A 20564-nucleotide genomic window follows, 5' to 3' on the forward strand; every position below is an offset into this window, starting at 1 on the left:
ATGGATTATGTGCTTGGCAATGAAGTTGAGCAGCAATGGGAAGCAATAGGTGCCAGCAGGTTTTCATCAATAACTACATTATTCTATAAAAGTGCTTATTTTAAAAAACGTAACTGTTTCTTCTGATCCATATTTCAACTGTAAATGATCTGCTAACTGCGGAGTAGGAGAAGGTCCTATTTAGTACTGAACATGTAATTAAACAAACAACAAAATAAGAGCCATTAGATAAGAAATGGTAAGTTCAAAACAGTTAAGTAATATGAGCAACACCTTTTTTTAGTGAGGGGTAAGTTTAATACTCAGAGGGTTGGGGAGTCCTGTTTATAGACCTATTTTTACCCAATTGTTAGCTCACACTATTCTAAAAGCCCTGAAACACATTAACATCTGCCACTGGAAAGTTTGTATCTCTCAGCGTGAGGCAATGCTCATCAGTGGAAAATAATTTAGACATTTTCGACAAATACAGGTCAAAAATCAAGTAAAGTTTAAGAAACTTCACCATGTAAAAGTAACTTCATAGGAAAGGCTTTGGCTGTTCCTGTGAAGTGTCCAGATTACCACATAAACTGTAACCAGTGTGCAGGCAGCTCTCTGCAGCATCATTCTCTCTGTAGTTAAGAAATAGTAACATCTCTTTGCAGACTAGGTCTTTACAATTCTTTCATGTATGTACTTATCATGCTAAGATTAAAAATATTTTCAAATAATATAGTTTTTTTGAAAAATGTGTACTAAAGCATTTTCAGGGTGGGCACAATTATATAGTAACAGCAATTGATTTAAATAGATAGCTGTGTCTTCACCCTACTTCTTTGGGCTATTTAGTTTGCATTAGTCTAGGTATGCTGATAATTTTGGCTAAAGGGAATACTGAGCAGAAGCATAATAGATGTCCCCATCGTTCCAATAAAATATTTGGTTTGATTTCATCACATATAATTTTCCAAATCTTTACTTACTTTTCCTGTGTAAGTATGTCCAAGCCACACAACCAATTCCTAATAGAAATAAATATGGACTATAGAAACAGCTATCCTCCAGTTTTTGCCTGATTAGATGGGGAAGGTATTGGCGGACTTGAAATAGGTTTGCAGTGAAATCCTGCTCTGACCGGAATATTTCCTTACAGAAATAATGTTCTGCAAACACTACTTTCCTTGGTATGTACACACTCTGAACACACTGTGTCCGAGACGTTGTGCTAAAATATCCTGGACATAGGGCTGCCACTGAAATTCAGAATCTTATGTCTAACAAATGTTTAATTCTTATATTCTAGATGAGAAAAATACAACCTATCCACCATTTCAGCAATGGAGCAGATGTAATTGAGAGACATGTTAAGTAAGAGTCAATAATTGTTAAGAATAATATTTTGATTGGCAGGGCTCTCGAGGGGTAAGCCCGGGGGGGGGGGGGGAACTGAATCTTTGAGAGAAGTATTTTCTTGATGTTTTTCTCAGACCTGGTGAAGAGGTCAGTGTGCGAATAATTTTAGTTAATTTAAAAACAAATAAATAAAAAGGGGGGGGGGCATTTCTAGGATGAATTTTATTGTTCTAAGTCACTTAATGATTTCTGGGAAAAACTGCGCTGGCTATTTTCAAGTATGTGGGAGGGTGTCTGTTCGTGACACTTGTACTTGTCTTCCTCCCAGTCACGACTGATCCTTGACATTAGCGACAGGAAAGGACAAATGTGCAGCTTTGGCTTCTGTGCCTACGGAATGGTTAACATTCAGAGTGTCACCTGCCACTTATAGGGAGATGAGCTTAGTAGATTCCAAGGCAATTAACTTCATGGGAATAAATTAATAAATGAGTGTGCATGCGAAAGGGAGATAGAGAAAATGAGAAGGAAGATAGTCTGTTTTTCTAATGATAATTCAAATCTGGAGGCAGGGTAAATATGTATGATGTGTATAATTAGACAGTTATAACACTCGATGCTTAATTTACCAGAGATGGGGAGGGAAAGAGAATGAGCTTGGGTATCAGACAGGCTTCATTGGATCCAGCCTGTCACTTCTTAAGGGTATATGTGGGCAAGTTCTTTTACCTCACCAACTTTCACATTGAATGGGACCACACCAGGTCTTCCCCATAGGTTTGGCATGAGCAAAAGAACATATATGCCTGTATATGCAGGGGCCTAGAAAACAACTCCAGACTAAGCCAGAAAAAGAACACATAAAAAATGTGGGGGAGGACTCTAGCATTTAAAGAAAAGAACTCCCACCTCCTCCTTTGACAACAACCCAGTTGTGCACATTGTGGTGCGTTACTTTGATAATCTGGCCTCACTGGTAGACACACGAGTTTTACTAAATGTTGCTCCTACACCTAACCTGGCCATACTCAGGGCCTGCTTTAGGGATGAAGGAGAACGCATGGGAAGCATGACTCGTAACGAAGGCATTTATAATGTAGCCATGGGAACTGAGCAAGGTTATACCATGACGAATGAGCACAACAAACAGCCACAGTTATCAGTCCGAAGATTTGGGGGAGGAGCGCAGAGATAGAAAATATAGCCCATAGGCAGGAGAATTAGAGCAGGCCGTTCCAGGGACAGGATTAGAGCCAAGTGCACACAAGGTAAAGCTTCCAGAGTAGGTGAAGGGGGTATGGGAGTGGTACTTGCGGTACTTACATCCACTGGTTGTGTCGTCGAATGTCCTGCTGCAAGTCAGGAGTTGTACTTTTGCTCAGTTCTGGCTTGCTTAGATGTATTTTATCACAAAACCAACTGGAGTTTTAGCAACTTATCTACCCAATGATTCCTTTTTTAAGTCAAAGTTCTGCTTTAAAATGTGCCATGTGTATATATGCTAAATCTCTGACAAGAGCCATCATGTTTTCTGGCATTTATATTTTGTGGGTTAATGGGATGAAGCCAAATATGTCTGCCACTCGTGTTTTTTGTTCCTAGTGAAGAGGACCTAAGAATAACACTCTTAAGTCAGGTCCAGGTGAGAAAGCTTTGAAATACACATTATGGGACCTTCCGTAATATATTTCTGTATCACATATTAGACTATATCTGGGTCATCATAAAGTACCCAGAATAAAATTTTGTCTTTGGAGAGCCACATTTAGGTCGGCCACTTTCCGCTGGGATGCCAGATTGCTCCTGGGAGCATGCACGACTCAGCAGGGGAAGACCAAAGTGCATCTGAAAGCCAGAGACAATGGGATTGGATTCAAAGCTAATATCCACATTCTAACATAAAATATGAAAAGTTCGATAACTCTGCAAAAATCTCCTAAAACCTAATAGCATTCCTAATGGCTCCACTGACATACCCTCCCTCCCCTCGGGGCCTAGCAATCATCCCAGAGTTATGTGAAATACATTTTCAAAAAGGATTGTCTAGCCCTGTGTCTTTTCTACCCTCTCATTTCCGCACCACACCCATAAAACTGTTTCAGCTTTACTGCCCTGTCCTCGTAAACTCATTCAACTCTCCATTACCCTCACCAATGAAGGGTAGCCTGCACGCACATAATTGGAATTGGTGAATAATCTTCTCTGTTGAACTCTGGCCAGTTCCTCCCACTCAGCTTGGACCACATTTCTGTCAGGAGGGAAGACAGGCTTTGTGCTCTGATAAAGCCAGCTTCTAACCTCTCTAGCTAACTTGGGTTCGATAGACACTTGTTTGGATTCTTTATCAAGGAAACGTCTCTTTGTACCTGATGGAGACCAGTGCAGAAAACCACAAATGATCAAAATCCCAATGGGATTTACATTTACCTTTACAACACAACTCACAGGACCCAAGTCTCAGGGGCGGGGAAGACTGTAAGAGCCAGAGGAATAGGAAGTTTGCTGTGAGAATGTGTCTCCTAGAAATATTAGAGATCACACCCATGACCTCTCAGCTGTATGACCGCCTAAACATGACCTGAACAAGGATGACAGCCACAGACATGCTAATGTGGAAGAGAGAAAGCTCAGGAGGGCTCAACCAGAGACAAAGAGCTATAGGAAACTAAGGCATGCTGGGAGCAGGACAAATCCTCATCTCCTGGAAAGATCACACCAATTATTATCCTATAACAAACGGTCCACCATGAAAACATATGTACAAGTAGCAGGTTGTGTGTGTGTGTGTGTGTGTGTATGTATGTATGTGTGTATGTATGTGTATACACATATGTGTATATATTCCAGTTAAAGATAAGGGAACCATAAATATGCACAAGAGTACAAAGGAGAGACACATGCGAGGACTTGAGAGGAGGAAAGGAAAGGGGGAAATGATGCAATCATAATCTCAAAAAGTAATATATATGTGTGTGTGTGTGTGTGTGTGTGTGTATGTGTGTGTGTGTGTGTGTGTGTGTGTCTAAAGCTTAGTCAGAATCTCTGCATTGGATTGCAATCACTCTTTAGGACTACAAAGTGAGTGTTTGAAGAATCAATAACAGATGCTTCAAGATCCAGAGATGAATGGCACGTTGATGTCAAGTGTACCCGCCAACCTCTGCATGAACTCAGACTCGCTGGCAAGCACTGGAGGCACAGTCTAGCACATCTCCTCACTCCTTTCACTCATTATTTACCGACCATTGTCCCAGCTATTGGTAGCAAGGACATTTCTCTCCTTGTACAATGCCAACAGAAACTGCTCAAGCCTTCATCCTCTCTTAGAACATAATTTCTCAAGACAGAAGAGCATCTTTTGTGAGGTCTGGGTAGTGATACAGGCAAAGACTATGGTCATGAAGGGATCGATTGAGGAATCACGGATCATTCAAACTGTTCGGGCAGGTTCATAAATGCTGCGAACAAAACTCAGTCCATGGTGAAGAGATTCAGAACCCTAAGACCTTTTCACATTCTAAGGCAGCTCATTTGCCTTTCCCATGATGTCCCCAGGCTGCTGCTGCATTATTCGTCTCTTTTCCTACCTTCATTCATCTCTCTCTTCACTTTCCTACATCTTTGCTCTCACAATCCTTGCTCTGACATCTTTTAACTCCCGCTCCCATCTTTATATTCAATGTTTTTTCTTCTTTTTCTATATTTTTGCATACTTAAATTATGATGATGATGATGATGATGATGATGATGACAGGGTTTTTCTGTCGCATTAGAGCCTGTCTTGGAACTAACTCTTATAGACCAGACTGGCCCTGAATTCACTGAGATCTGCCTGCCTCTGCCTCCCAAGTGCTAGGATTAAAGGTATGCACCACTACCGCCCAGCTGCTTCCTTAAATTGTTCCCCAAATTTATCCTTTTTTCCCTTAGCTTCTCACCCCCAATTTTTCCACTTCCTTCCATCCCCTCTGCTCTGACACCTGCATCCTGATTAGATGCCACATCTATAACAAGGTAGACAGATGCATTGCTGTTATCGAAAGGGCTTTTTAATCTACCAGAAGAGAAGGAACAAGCTTTGTTTTTGTTTGGGGACATCTGCACTTCATGGCAAAGGGCTGAAGAATATAAATGAAGATTTTTTTTTTCTTCAAGCAGCATGGAGTCTCAGCAGGTCTCTCTCAATTCTCTTCTTGTTTTACTTGATCAGAAGAGTAAGAATCTGCACACGCTATAGGTTCGTAAATACAACTCATGCCACTTGGATCTCAGTACACACAGTACTTTCAGGAGTGGAGGAAGCCCTCATGGCTGTCAGTGTACTCTACCCATTATCCATCTATTTACCCATTGTGAAGCCTGTGAGCCAAGCCAGTGTTTGTTTTGATGGGGTTCTCAGCTCTAGCTGCTAAAATCTTTATCTAAATCAAAAGTGTTTTTTTCCATCTTTGCACCCTCTTTGTAATTAGATGTATAGTTTGGGTGAACAATAAGGGTCCACAGGCAATCTGTGAGGCCAGATGCTCAGTCCAGACTGTGTTCCTGGCCTACTGGTATTTACTCCATAGCATTTTCTACCTAATAACTCCAATCAGATCTCAATCGTGGTTGAGGACAATGGTCAGTAACTTTAGGACAAGCCCACTGAAAGGTATGTCCCTCTGAGTTTGTGAGGGAATCCTGGCTTTCATTTCTCCTCAGGAGGAGTTGGATTCTTAGTCTGGAACAGGAGTGGGGCTCAGGGCTGCTTGTCCAACAACCAAGAATATAGAGCCAAGGATAAAGCAGAGGGGCTGATGTCATAGGTTGTGGATGGCACATGCCATGTGGATCACCAGGTGCTCCCCAGGAACCCTACAAAGAAGACAGTGCAGGGCCCAGTACTCCTTTCTGAACGCAGAGAACAATGATTAGGCTCCATATTTCGCAGATCAGAAAACAGAGGAATAGTTGAGAAATCTCCCCTCGCCCACAGAGATGCTCGTGGAAACGAGCAGGCTTTTCAGCCAGTCATGTTCTCGCTTTGGGTTTTTATTTATTTTTTTCTTATGGGGAAGAAAATGTATCCTTTCTGCTTGAGCAAACTTCTGACACCTTCTCAAACCAAGTGCTATGAGATTCTGACAGAAGGGCCACCTTTTACAAGGGTTTCATAGGTCAGGAGATAATTCTCAGCTGTTCAAACAAATAAACTTCAACACCACAGGTCACTGTGCCTGATCTTCGTGTCACTCGCACCCCACCAGGATGTCTTGCCATCTCTTCCTAATGAACAGACTAGATATTGTGTGTGTGTGTGTGTGTGTGTGTGTGCCTATAATTCTTTTTTATCTTAGTTTGTTACTACCATTGTTAAAAATTAGCACTATGATAAAATATATATATATATATATATATATATATATATATATATATATATATATATACATGTTATACCATTACCCTCAAGGCAGTTTATGCTAGAATTTAAAATTCACAGGCACCGCGTAGAACCAACTTGTGGGGCTGAGACTGCCCAGGTTTGCACGGAGATATCAGAGCCCTCTTGCCCTCATGGAATTTCACAAAGTACACCGCACAATAGAATTTATAGCTATTGTGTTCTCACAAAAGATTCTCTCTGGTCAGTCAGAAGGTCCAGAAAATCATTCTGTGTTTTCAAAGAGCAGCAGAGTATGTGACGTGGAAATTCCCAGCTGTCTAGGTCTAGTCCTTCGTACACAGCAGGGAGGCTGGGGAAGTCTAGGCAGCAGGCATGCCTAGGAGCATAGTAAGACATATTCTTCCCACTGGCAGGGACCTGCGGCTTCCCTGTGGAGCGCCACCACCAAGCAGCAAGGTCTGCAGCACATTCCTCTATTCAGGTTGCTCTGAGCTAGCTTCTTCCTCCCAGCTCCTAGCAGAGGGAGCTTCTCCCACCCCTACACACTTCAGAACTTCTGTCCACTTTCAAGTTTCCTTTCTTTTTGTTCTTTTGTGAAGACCGCTTCTCTTCAAGTCTTTCAAAGCTTCGCGGAGGCTTCTCAGAGACACAAAGCTGTGCTTTTGGATCGCAGCCCTGGTTGTTTCAAGTCAGTGGCTGAGAGTGAGACGGATGTGTGTTGGTGCTCACGATGCACTGGGTCCAAAGTGACTGGCCACCACCTACTGGTGTTCGGGGCACAACTGATTGGCTTATGCCATGTAACCTGTGATTCCCAGGCAAGATAGGATTTCAGTATTTATGCTGCCTCCCTCCCCCCCCATGTACTTTGGTTAAAGCTGTCTAGTCAAAGTTATTTCCTTTACGGTCAAGAGCACTATCGCTTATGCAGCTTCATTTTGTCACAGGTTTATTATTATTTGTGCCATGAGACTGTTTGATTTTTAAATACCCCACGTGGAGGTGCACAGTGCTTTAAAACACTCTCCAGTGCTGGGGCGGGGGAGATAATTCAGTGGTCAGATGAGTATAGAAAGTGGAATTGGAACCCCAAGAACTCACGAAGATGCTGGATGACCAATGGTGTCTGGCAGTAATTCCACCTTCAGAAGGTAGGTAGGGGTAGTCAGAGCAAGCTGGCCATGGAAAACAATTCCAGCAGCAAGCTCTCAGTTTGATTTGGAGACCCTGCCTGCATGAACAAGGGCGAAGAGCAGTGGAGAGCGCGTTTTCACATAAAACTTGGTCCACCAAAGGCATGAACAGACATGTGTGCACACATACACCACCACCACAGGTATGAACACATGTGTGTAATACACACACCCCTCACAGGCATGAACATACATGTGTGCACACACACAGCACCACCACCACCACCACAGGCATGAACACATGTACACACACATACACACCAAAACCACCACAGGCATGAACGCACATGTGTGAACACCCCCCACTGTAAGCATGAACACACATGTGTCCACATACACATAAACACACACCACCACCACAGGCATGAACATATATGTGCTCACACACACAGCACCACCACCACAAGCATGAACACATGTGAGTACACACATACACCACCTCCACAGGCATGAACATATATGTGCGCGCACACACATACCACCACAGGCATGAACACACATATATGTTCACACACACATATCCCCCGAGACAAACAAACATACATGCAAAAATAAACATATATGTGTGCATACACACCACTATCACTGCCACAAGAGGCATGAACACACATGTGCATATGCACACACACACCACCACCACAGACATGGATACACATATGTGCACACACACATTCTATCACCATAGGCATGAACACACATGTGTGCTCTCACACATATGCACACACATCCCCAAACACATGCAAACATGCATGCAAAAATGTATACACCACATACACATAAGAAAATTGAAGAAGATTTTTTAAAATACTTATCTGGATTCTCAACACAGAGATTTAAGCATAGATGTGTGGTATAAAAAGACAGCAAAAGCACAGGACCCAGAGCCCGACTTCGGAAACCTCAGCGCTATACTGGCTGTGTATGTGAGACTCTTCACTGCTCTATATTATAGACTTATAGACAGTCTAATAGGAAGGATTGGGAATAGAGTAGTGGTTTGTCTCTCAGTCAGGCCTTGTGAATGTGAGCCAGGGTGCCATTACTTTACAGAAAGCCCAGACCCAATCTCACAGTTTGTTTAGTCTTCCAACACATCATTTGTCCCGTCTTGGGAGACCCAGGTCTTTTTGCTTGCTATTTCCTTCAGGCAGAGGACACAGAGGGGAACTTCCATACTTCCTGTGCCTCACCACAGCATTGTCTTAGATTGAGTACTGTGTTCTGCCCTACCAGAAGATCTTTAATGATCACTGACTTTAACTTTAACATATGTATTCCCCCTCCTTTCCCTCTTCCCAGCACACAAGGTCAGCACTGTGCTGCCCAAGCTGGCCCTGAACCCTGGGATCATGCAATCTTCCGGACTCAGTCTTTCCTAAGTAGCAGGGACTAAAGGTACTACTTATATAACTTGAATGCTTATATTGTTTACTCAAATCTGAGATCTACATTGCTTTCTTAATGTAGAAGCTGTCTCTCAGTTAGCCAGATAGTCCTCTTAGGAGGTGACCCTGTCTTCATATTGATCACTGACACTGCTTTTCAGATATTTTCACTCAATTTTTATACATTCAAGGTCTATGTCAAAACTTTTCTGGAAATCTGGCCAACTACCTGGGACCAGGGAGGTCATGGATATTGCAGAAAAACCTACAACCACTACTTTACTAAACAATCAAAGTTTATAATAACATTCTAGATATTTATCTTTACACCCACAGATAAGTGTTTCTATTACTTCCATCAAAGAAACTTCTCTTTATGACAGTTGTAGACCATCAAAGAACTCAAAATGAGATTCTGATCCATGCATGGTCAACTCTGTGTTTCTTACATTAATGTAATTATTTATGCACTGTCTCCATCACTCTCAAAGCTCCAAAAGACAGACTGTCAGTAATGATGGGTAAATCCAGAGACTGTTATAATACAAGACACTCAGCCAGTGTTGCTATAGAGCTTTTCCTTGCTTTTGATCTGTGAAACAGACATTTCTTACCCCTTCATCACCTAGCCATGAAATCGGAATCATTTTTAATCCAGAGTGAAAAAATAAGAGACAAATGAAGTAAGAAAATAAATACACACACACACATACACACACATGCACGCACACACCACACACACAGATGCATACATCAGTAATAATCAAAGAAAAAGAGACGATCAACTTGACAGGATGGGTATGGGAAGGGTGGAGGCAAGGATATCAAAAAGGGCTGAAATGCTGGAGGAAGAAAAGGGAGGGGAAAAGTGATGGAATTCTTTTGTAATTAAAACATTTTTTTTAAAGAAATTATTTTTAAGGAAGAAGCTGCTGACAGCATGCAGCGTCTCAGTGATACCATTGATCTCCAGGGCTCTGACTCAGATGAATTCGCCTTTTGTCTTTCTTATCCTTGAGCTCAAAGAGGAATGTTAGAACTCTCATGACTCGTGGATGATTTTACCTTACTCCATTCCAAGTTCCTAACTTAAACTCATGACAAAATAGTGTTATTAATCAATAACAACATGGCTTAACTAAACTGATAGGTTATATTCACACAATGAATTCATAGTAAAGGAAAAGGCATGAACTATTTAGCAAGAATATAGAATGTCTGACTGAGTGATCATAATTCTCATTTCTATAGAGTTTCACATAATGCATGTATTAAAGACATAAAACCACCCTTCTCCCCAAATAAAACCATTCATGGTGAAAGGAAAAGTAAGCAAGTACTATTGCTCTTTTTTTCTATTTATGGAAAGAGGTCTATGAACGTCCTGGTAGAACTTGCCTTTGTTTACTGCATTCAGACCTCCAGATTTTGATGTAAACTCGTGGAAAGTGTGTGGGAGATCAGAAAAGGGAAGGAGTTCAAAATTGCTCGAAGTTCTAATTACTAGAGAATTTATCAAGTCTAATTTTTGTCTTTTTCCTCCATGGCTTGGGATTTTTAATCTAAAAGTTTATCTCTCTGGGCAGAAAATAATAATTTTATCATTCAACTGAAAGTTGAGGCTGGTCATTTGACCCAGTGGTTGAGGACACTTGTTACTATGCCTGCTAATTTAAGATTTTTCTCCCAGAACCATGCAGTGGAGGGCAGAATCAATTCCTACAATTTGTCCTCTGACTTCCAGGTACATGCCATGACAGACAAGTACACTCTCATACACATATAAATATATTCAAAAATGTAAAATAACATTAAAAATGAGACTAAAAGAAGTCTGTGTGTCTGTGTGACAAGTTCTCACTGTGTAGCCCTGGCTGGAATTCTCTTTGTAGATCAGGACTGCCCTGAACTCCCACAACTGCACCTGCTTCCGGAATACAGAAATTAAGATTTTGTTCCATCACCCCACACAGCACAGCTGTTTCTGCCAACATTAGATGGAGCAATTTATCAAAAGCCAGATTTCACTGTCCATCATTAAATAGCAGAAAAATATCTTTCTTTAAATTTACCGTTATATCCACCAGGTGAACATTACAAAGCAATAGTATCAAATACCAAAAATACCTGCCAATCATCTACCTTCTGTCCTTCTCAACTCAGTCCTCCCCCAAACACATTAAAACATTTGCTGGAGCCTTCCTATCCCCCCCACCTCCCGTTTGTGTTTTGCTGGTGCTGGTGACCATTTCCTAGGGAAGACAGTGACAGGCTGTAAGAATGGTCTCGGTGGAAATGATTGAGCACAGCTCCGGCATTGATGATGTCTCTGCCAAGCCCTCATACGTCTTAAGTTTCCCAAATGGACATATAAAACATAATATATAGTTCTGTTGTTTCTTTCAAAAGCCTGAACTTGCAGAATCTCCTTGGTGATGAGCATCACAGGTCATCGTTCCCCCACATCCTGATTCTTGTAGGAGATTTAAAGAGCTCGGAGAGCAGATGAGTGTAGGGAATGCAATCTGTGGGAGGAAGACGCAGAGAATCTGGATGCAGACCCGAGGACACTGAGAATGAGCAGAGGAGAAGAGAAGTCAACAAGCTACTCTGTGTTTACGCATTCATCATGCCACATTTTCTGGAAATATTAGCCTTCAGGGTCAAGTACTGAGCTCACTCGGTTTATGTGGGCAGAAATCAAATGGGGGAAAAATACAAATCAGCTATAAAATGAAGGTGAAGAAAGGTTTCAAAGCAAACGAAGGCAGCTGTAGAACAAACTAGCAACCGTCTGTAAGGTAAGAAAAAGAAATTGCAGGTGATTTTAGAGGAAGGGCAAGATGCAGTGAGAAACAGGAAGTCAAGGAAGAGGAATCGGGAGTTCTAAAGGACTCAACAGAAAGATACAGGAAGGGCAGGGGTACGCAGACAGCTGGGACCAGCTGGAGAAAGGTCATGCATACCCTCTGGGCTCCCAGCAGTACAGGAGTGAGCTGCATTGTCAGAGAAGATAAACAAGGGACAAGGGGAAGGCAGCGGAACTTACAGTCTGCTTGTCACTTGTGCCAGGAGCAAGATGAGTAGTGTATCCCCATTATATTGTCAGAAAGGAGAGGGGTATATGCCTTGGCCTCCCTAGTAAGCAGCAAGCACAGAAGCCCTCCACCATCAGACTTAGACTTCCAAGCTGCGCTGGATGCTTTCAGGCTTCAGTCCAATTATTTTTCACACAATAGAGCCTGGAGGTAGCTTTGCGGCTACCCGCAGTGACAGGAAAGTGACACGCTTTCAGGAGTGGAGCAGTTCCAAGCCAAGTCATTGGAAAGGTAAAGAGAAACTCACAAATATTTAGTTAGGGAGCCAAGTTGGGGATTTTTGAAGGGGAGACGATGTTAAGCAGAGCAAGTCTGAGCCCCTCAGTCTAAGAAGAAATGAAGGCGATGGGTGAGCAAGAGAAACGGATTAGTGATTTTTCCCATCTCTGTCAGAAACTAGCACACTGAAATGAAGCCTTGGATAGGAAGAAATGGACAGATGTGTGGAAATCAACAACAGAGGGTGACATTCAACAGAGCTAAATTGTTTTCATTTCTTCTCAGATGCTCAGTGCCGTCCTGGTTCCCACACAGTGTAGGAAACCCCACAATTCTCATCTAGCAGAGAATGAGAATTGCAGATAGCAGGTCTGCATGTGGAAGCAGCTGTGTCTCACAGATCTAGACTGTTCAGAAAGGGCACATGAGTTAGCACTGTGCCTTCCAAACTTGTACACGGTTTTAGCAATGTCTCTGTCGCTGGACTTGGGGCACAGACCACTGCTACTTGATGAGATGTTCGTACTCTGATCAGGAGCCTGCCCATGTCCTGAAAAGAAATAATGGACAGAAAATAGGCGGCAATCGTTCCTTTGTGGTAAAGCATTTAAATATCTCAAAAACAGTTAATACCATGTACGAGGAAAGATGGTAAGAATATTCTTTCTCAGGGTTGGTTCTGGGCTTGGTAGGAAATATGCAGGGCATGACTAGGAATCAGCTGATCATATTGCAAGGTTAGGAACAGAAGTCAAGGAAGTCCAGATTCTTTCCTGTTTATTCAATGTTTTATTCAAGTACGGAGTAATAAGTTTAGAACCTTACCTTGCTTCCTAAATGACGGCAGTGGTACTCTCATGCTCTGGGCCATCATGAACACTTCCCATTTGTGATTTAACAGATTTTCAAATCTTCCCCACAAAACAATGGGGGTGATGGGAGCACCCACTGCCACTGCTGTGGGGGCTCTGCTGCTTCAGGGAGTGCTTGCTTGCAGTGCTCAACACTCTTTGTGAAATCTCGGCTCACACACACCACACTACAATAGAAGAGGAGGAAAGAGTCCCTCCTCTTCTTTGTTAAAAGTAAAGTGTTTCACTAATGGTATAGTGCTCGGTTAAGTGTACACCTCCAGAGTTCGAGAGAAATGCAGCACAGGAGAAAAAAATGGAAAAAGCTACAACTTTAACAAGAATGGAAAATAAAGGACTACAGAGGTGGCTTCACAGTTCGGAACACTTGCTACTTCTGCAGAGGATCTGGGTTCAGTGCCCGGCATCCACATAGAGTGGCTCACACCACCTGTAACTCCCTCCTTTGGTTTCCCTGGGAAGTGTATACACAGGGCACATGATACATATACAGAGAAGGAGATAGCAACACATACTTTAAAAACAAATAAAATGTTTTAAAAATTGAAAATATATGCCGTATGATTTCTTAAAAATAAAAAGGCGAAAAGGAAGACCAAGAATATTTAAAAAGCAAATTAATGTGAGTAACTAACTTGGAAGAAAATAGTGGAGGACAGATATTTAGTGGAAGAGCAGAAAGAAGGACTGCAAGTTGTATTCCTAGGTTAGATGGTGATGGCAGAGATCAGTTAAATACAACACCTTGGTGTCAGAAGCAGTCAGAACAATAGTAAGAAGCAGCGGGAGGCTGACAATATTCACAACTAGCTTCAGATTAAGGGTAGCCTTATAAGCAATTGACCTTCTTTCACACCCCTGTTCCACTTCATGTCATGGAACAGCACAGACACAACCACTCTGTGTGCAGAAACTTAGGAACAACTGCAAATCCAGGAATGTTTGAAAGCAGCCATTCATGGATGCCATGAAGGAGATGCTGGTACAGGTAAAACTGTCCTCTCCGATCATTATTGGTGGGAAATTGAGCTTGCGTTTGAACTTTCACATGTATGCGATCTCTGCCGGTTATTTAGCCTATGATGAGGACAGGTTAAAATCCCCACCACAGAACAGTGACTGAAGCTTTATGAATTCTACATGCTGCATATGCTTCATAAATAAGTAAGAGTCCACGGGAGCTCATTCCTTTGCTATGGTTTACCTGTCACTCATGCTTGTCTTTCCGTAATCCGCTGCGATGTCAGAAAGCCACAGCTTTATTAATTTGACAATATTGATTTGGGGGAAGACAGGCCGGGAAGGGAAGAAGTGTTCTGTATCTGGAAACCACATCTACTATTGTTGCCACTGAACACTTCAGCTCCGTTAGCACCAGCCTTACATGTGCTTACGAGTTTGCAGCCTGAGTTGCAAGGGATCCTAAGAGATGATAAAGTTAGGTATCAATAGTTCTAGTTCGCTGCCTGGGCAGAATAGAACCAAGACAGGAGGAAGGGTCCCATCCCTGCGATGAACTAGTTCATAGAATTATGACTTCTATGAGTCTTCTGTTCCCTTATGTTTGTACTGGGCTCTTTGGAGCTGCCTTAGTCTTTTACCTGTTCCTTGAGGTGTGACTTTAACAGAGCTGGGAACTTAGAGCTGAGTTGGGAGGAAGTGTACATCACCCTTGTGGGTCATTGCAGCTTTCAACATGCCGTTATAACTGCTGTTTTCTCCACAAGGCATATTTTTCTTTGGAGTTTATTATACAACAATATGTTTCTTCCAAAGATATGTGCAGAGGTTTGTGTCACATTTTATATACTTATGTATGAGCTCTGCCCACCTGACCAAAAATTTGCTTTTTCTACTGGGAAACCGTGGGCACTCGTGAGAGTGTGTCTTTGTGTGTAGTGACCCAGCTTTGTGGAGAATTACAGAGAAGTTTGTTAGCTTTGCAGAAGAAACTTCTGTTCTCTGTAAATGGGAGATGATACATAAGACCTGTCTTAGTGTTGGGCTTCAAAAATACAGTGGGGCTTACGCTAATGAAACAAATGGGGTTTTACGTTCATGAAGCAGCAAGCTGGATAAACCACCTTTGTCAGGCTTCAGAGTAAGAAGCCCTCTGGCATGCTAACTGCCAACTTGCTTGTGATGGTAAGACATTAGAACCGGACAAACAACAGTAGAGCTCGCTGGTCTCAGCACATTCATGACTAGCTCACACCAGAGCACAAAAACCCTAGGGATATTTGAGTCAGTTTCTCCAGAAAAAAAATACATTTACAGTGTTTTTTAAATTACACTTATTCTCAAAGATATATTTTTAGAACCACAGTAGATACCTAAAACAAGGATGTTATTATACCCTATAATTACTGTTTTGCCCTAAAGGTTCAAACCTATTATAAAGTTTAATTTATGTATTATGCACTGTAAGATATTAACAGCAATAAATGCAGTTTAAATACTGTTCTTTACTTAAAGGGATTGCGACCAGAAATATTTTGAATTTAAGATTTTGGATTAACTTTCGATAGATAGATAGATAGATAGATAGATAGATAGATAGATAGACCTATATTACTTTAATCATAGCTGTGACAAAATATCTAACTAAAACAATGTAAGGCAGGGAGCTTTTATTTCAGCTTGTAGTAGAATGTGCTGACTCCTATAGTAGAAAGGATGTGTTTCATGAGTTTGAAAGAGTTGGATGCATTGCATCCATCGTCAGGAAGCAAAGAGACATGAGTTTCAATGCCTAAGCCAGGAGAACTCCAGCACATAGAACGGTGCCAACCACATTGAGGGTGGGTCTTCCCACCTTAATTAACCCAGCCTAGAAATTTCTTTCCAGCCACACCCAGTGGTGTGTTTCCTGGGTGATTAGAAATTCTGTCAAGTTGGTAATTAATGTTAACCATCATAGAGCCTGAAGTAAAGTCAGGGCTATAAGAACACATTCACTGAAATTCTCCGACAATCAATATGCAGCCAGAGTCGTCACTTTATGTCTGTCTCGAAGGGCACACAGTGCGGATGCTCTGGGAAAATGGGTTATCCATGTTCACTCTAGGTAGATGAAGTGGGATACTGTATGATCACATCACAATACTTGCACACAACTTAAAGTGTACAAGCTGCTTATGTTCCGATTCTTTTCCCTAATACCTTAGGACCACCACAGTTGAAATTGAGGAAAGTGAGCCAATAGATAAGGAGGAACTTCTGTAGTGTGCGATTAGGGATATTGAGGTGATGAGCTATTACCAAGCTGAACTGTTGGAGGGTATCATAATATATAACAATGAGCATTGACAACTGTAGGAGCCCACTCCTACAAGGTCAGCTGGGGTTTCTGGATAGGGGGATCCTCGAAGCCAAAAAAAAAAAAGTCAGAAGAAACACAAGACAGGATGGAATCCGGAGGTCTGTCTGGTCATGCTGAAGCAGCCAAACAGCCCAGAGTGTATTTCAGAAATTGCTTATATACAAACGCAGAAGAAAGCACAGCACAGATGGTCAGTCAGTATCTAACCACAAGGCCTTTCCTGTCTTTGAGTGAGCAGCCTCCTCTCCAACATGTGCTTGCTGCTCGGAAGCAGCCTTACTTTCTCTCTTGATGTTCCTGGGGTTTGTCGTCAGCAGTATTCCTTCTACTAGATAGAGTGTTCTTTTCTCATGGGCTAAATCAGAAGTGTCTCATAAACCCTCAAAGTTATAAGAAAAAGTAGAGCAGGCAAGCTTGAACTCAGATGATTTCTTTAAGTCAGAGATGACTCCAGATGGAAACTGAGTCACACGTGGGCGCCCACAAACAACTAGTCAGAGGGTAACAGTAGAGAAGACAATTCTAAGAAGTGCTGAGAAAGGAGACTCTAAATTAGAGATGGTCACAAGGTATCTGCAAGTTTGATTCAGTAGGCAAAGTTGTTCTAATGTAAATATACAGGCAGCTCAAATAGAATTTGACCCCAAAATTTTCTATGCCTCTTGCTACAAATATATATTTATGGCCAAGTAAATATATGTTTGAATAGAAAGCTGATTTTGGAGAGAATTTGGCTGCATTCTGTATAACTCGAATCTGTCACAACATTCTGCAGTGTCTTCTGCTGATTGTTTTCAGGGTAATATTAATTGAGTCCCAGTACCTGAGAATCAGTAGTTAGCCATTATTCTTACTGTGTGACATTCTAGAAAGCTTTGGCTTGTCTCAGATTGGTAGCTGATAAAATTGTATTTGATGGCTACCTGCAGAGATAACTTGAGAAGTTAATAAATAAATAACAACAGGAGTTAAAGTCTATAATAATAAAATGGGCTAAATTCTAAGATGCAAAGGAGATATAAACTTCACAGATAGATACCATATAGAGTTTACAGAAGACTGGAAACTTCTGTTTGCCTGTGTTCTTTAGGATTTATTCTTTATACTCTTCTGTATTATAGAGGTCTATAAAGTATTTGGAGGTAATACAATTTGTATGAGAAAGGCCATAGAAAAGAAAGATGATTCATTCTCCCCATATATAACCTTAAAGCTTCCTCTTCCCACTCAAACAATGCTGCTAGGCAGAAAAGGGATCCCTACCTGATATACAGTATTGGACTTAAAAGTCAATGGGAATGGTTCATAGGGATCAGCAGCCAATTTATGGTTCATAGTTGGTGTATTAATTTAGAAAATATTTTGAACGGTTTATGACAAGCAGTCTCGAGCCAATTGCAGTACTATGACTGGGGAAAAGAAAAGCCTGGATTCTGTCTCTTGTGAAGGTTAAATTGAAGAGATGCTTGCCTTGGATCAAACTTTAATGAAACATTAGGGGTGAGACCTACGAAGTGATCCTAGTGACAGAGACAGTGAGCTGATCTTGCCACTTCCCCAAGGTCACATTTCCCCCATAATGACTCTCCTTCTCTGGTTCCAATATAGATTGCTGGGGTAAAATGGCCTCAGTGTGGGCTGAACTTGGAACTTTTTCTAATTAAATTTTGAAGTGTTTAGTGTGTTTTCATTTTGGTTTTCTAATTTGATGGGTCTCATTTGTATCATTACTATGGATTTCTTAAACCCTTGCTTCGGTTATTAATTTCTCATTTGTCCCAGGCCAAGTCGTTATGCTTTGATGTACACATAACAGAAAAGAGAGCTAAAGGAATCATCCAGAGAATTTAAAGGCAAAAAGCATGAATTTCTGAAAAAGCCCCTGTTTCAGATAAAATAACATGCTTCACCTAAACGACTTGAATGGTGCTTTGACCTTCTACTTCTTCAGCTGTAGGGAAGAACTCATTCTAATGATTTAGGGGACACCTAGGAGCAGGCCAATTCACAGTTTCAAGACTGGATTCTTTATTTCATACAAGAACTGCCCCTCCTATCAAGAATGACAATCATGTCTGTGGAACATTTCCCTACAAAATCCCAGAAAGCCAGGCATTAGCCAGCTCCCCCCTGACCTCCTCAAGATGCTAAGGCAAAGGAGGGTAGGAAAGTTCCTCTGCAGAGAGAAGTGCATACAGGGCACACCCTCACAATGTGTCACACAAGCTAGCTCTGTGCACCAGGTAGGGGGCTGAGTACTGCTCATGAACATGAAGCATGGTATGATTTAAATATGGTGGATTAGACTTCCTAAATTAAAGAGGACAACTAAATGGACAGATAATAAGAAAAGGTAGACAACTGAAGAATAAAGCCAACTATTTATTATCTTATGTTTTCTTGGAGTCAATAATTCTAAGTTTCAACTGGAGACATCAGAGTCACTGCTATCTGTAGATTTCTTGATGAGGAAAATTGACCCTTTACTCATTGAGGAACTAAGTAGTTTCTGTAACTCAGATATTGATTTGGGAGGGAGAGACTTAATTCCCTGCCTCTATGGGACATCTGTTATGAAAAGGATGCTTTTCTAGTTGTGAGCAGAAAGAGTGGTAATGTGTCTGGGATAATGAAGCATAGCTTTCCTGGGTGAGATGATCTTCTTAGAACTTGAGGATCCAGAAAAGAAGGTGTTTGGGAAAAGCATATCTAGATGCAGGCCCAGTGGTACAGGCCAGGAGGATCAAAAATTTAAAGTTCCAGACCAACCTGGGCAACTTATTTCAAATTAAAAACATTTAAAAAAAATAGGGCTCTGTGGCTCAGAGGACTTTTGTAGCACAAATACTAAAATCCCAGAGACAGATATTGGAGCTCAACCTGAAGACCAGAAAAGCAAAACAGCCAGCCACTAGAGAGCTCTTACCTCTAAGAAAGCCCATACTGAAAGAGAGTGAGTTCCTGTCTCACCCAGGTTTATATTCCTCTCTAGTGCTGGGATTAAAGGTGTGTGACACCACCACCTGGATCTGTTTCTGCACTGATCTTGTTTAGCCCAGGGTGGCCTTGAATTCACAGAGATCCATCTGCCTCTGTCTCCCAAATCCTGGGATTAAAGGTGTGTGACACCACTGCCTGGCCTCCAATAGATTAATTTACCTTATAGTCTTCAGGCAAGCTTTATTTATAAAACATAAATAAAATACCACCATAGACTCTAGTTTAGTAAGTGCAAAGGTTCAATCTCCAGTAGTGCCAAATTAATTATTTAATTAAATTAATAATTAATATATAAATAGCACTTCAAAGTATTCAAAGCCATGAAACAGATAATAATTGAGGACAGACATCATATGTGAGACTGTTTGTGGGGGTCCCCCTTTGGTCTATTAGCCACCAATCAAAAAGGACAAAGAGACAGACATGACAACAGAAAGCTTCATAGGTGGCCCATGAGCACAAACAGAGTGTAAGGAATATATAGGATAGGAAAATCTGGGGACAAATTCTACTTTATATTCATTGGCACCATTCCTATCATAAGGCTCCTAGTATATGCCACAAAGAAGGCTTCTAGCAGGAATCTGTGCCGGGGTTCAAACTAAAGATAAATCAAGCATCTGGTTTAGAGACAACTTTCAGATAAGGTTAGTCCTCCAGGCCCAGGGAAATTCTACAGATAAGGCCAGGTAGAGAGCAGGAAGCCATGGGAAACAGCTACTTCTATCAATCATCAAAAACCTTCCAACATCCAGGA

The sequence above is a fragment of the Arvicola amphibius genome, chromosome 10 (assembly GCF_903992535.2).
Source record: "Arvicola amphibius chromosome 10, mArvAmp1.2, whole genome shotgun sequence".
Taxonomy (NCBI): domain Eukaryota; kingdom Metazoa; phylum Chordata; class Mammalia; order Rodentia; family Cricetidae; genus Arvicola; species Arvicola amphibius.